Genomic DNA, 1,806 nt, shown 5'->3' on the forward strand with positions numbered 1-1,806 from the left:
ATCTTTTTAAAGATTCTAGGTAATAAGATTACCAGTAATTATATTATAGTTTTTGTTTCGGTAATATATTTCAGCTCTAGGCTTGCTTGCTTGCTTGCTTAGATTGCAGTTTGGCTCGCGGCCTTCACTAGCCGGCCTGTGTCGAAATACCGACAGAGCGGTCCACGCCAGTTTACCAAGAGATTACGAAACGACAGTTACCCTTTTCTCAGTTCTTCCGTGTGGTGGAATATTACCCATCAAACATCCTTAATTCCTCACAGCCTTTAGCGGAGGCCCAGACCAGAGCATAGTGGTGCCGCAGGAGAAGAACACAGCTAAGTGAAGGTGCCGTTGCCGTTAACCAAGCCGAATGTTCAGACAACGTTCAGCATAGTTCTTCAATATTTCGTTAATATATATATGTAAACACACACACACACGCACACACACACACACACACACACACACACACACACACACACACACACACATATATTTACATATATATATATATATATATATATATATATATATATATATATATATATATTTATTTATTTATTTATTTATTTATTTATTTTATTATATGAAGACGGAGAAAATTGTCCTCTTTCTTCAGCGTAATACACAAACGATGTAATAAAAAATATAAATCATCGATCCAGTAACTAAATTAACAAATCGAGAAAACCCACACACAAAACAAAAGACATAAAAAGTTAATTTTAGTGTGATGAAACAGACTCCAGATCGACAAATTCAGCGAAGAACTTCAGAGAGAGAATCCCTTATAACAGCATTCAGAGGGACCATCTCGTTCGGTAAATTATTAAGCTAAACCAGAGCTGCTCTCGATTTCCTCACTGGATCTCAGAATATTCATTTAACACAACTTCCAGAACTAAGGAATTAGTTGACGTCCGTTTGATTAAATATCAATTGCTTTTCTTGCTCATGAGCTTCGGTGTTCGTCCATAGGGTATATTTTATGACTCATTTGCAAGTGTCTATGAAAACATTTATTTTCAAGATGTCTCTTAACCAATTACAAATAGACACTTATTTTACTGCAATCTACAAACACATTTTGTAAGATGGAAAAAAACAAATGTATTTTAGTCAATCTACATCTAGTAAAGTCAACGGCCGAAAACATTTAACCAGTTAAAAATCTGCAAAATTTCAGAATTGTCCATTATGTTACTCTTTCCAGCACGACTATAGCAAGTATTTAGAATTTAGAATCTCGTTAACCACACATTTCGCACACCTCTGACGCCGGTGACTCTAATGTTGCCATTCATTTCCTTACATGCAGTCCTTCTCCTAACAATAAGCTCAACTACTAAAAAAATATCTACGATTGATAAAGAGATGTGTATGTATTTTTTGTTTTTATTTTATACGGTTATCGGCGAATATCACATGTTTGAATTATCAGCAGTGCCATCCTTCTAAAAAAAATAATCCCGAATTTAGTTTTCTACGACAAATAATAAATTTACTACACGCGTTATAACTCGAAACATGTAACAACGAAGAAGAAGAAGAAAAAGGACAGAATTTTTTTTGACATATATCCGTTCGCGCACGCAGGTGAAAATTTTACGGACCTGCATGCTCTCAGTGACCTTAGCGCCTTCTACGGACGTAGGTGACGTGCTCATATACATATTCTACACACGAACAAACACATATGCACACACACACACACACACACACACACACACACACACACACACACACACACACACACACACACACACACACACACACACACACACACACACACACATATCTCCACATACACTTTAACACACATGC

This window comes from Penaeus monodon, chromosome 10 (genome assembly GCF_015228065.2).
Source record: "Penaeus monodon isolate SGIC_2016 chromosome 10, NSTDA_Pmon_1, whole genome shotgun sequence".
Taxonomy (NCBI): Eukaryota; Metazoa; Arthropoda; class Malacostraca; order Decapoda; family Penaeidae; genus Penaeus; species Penaeus monodon.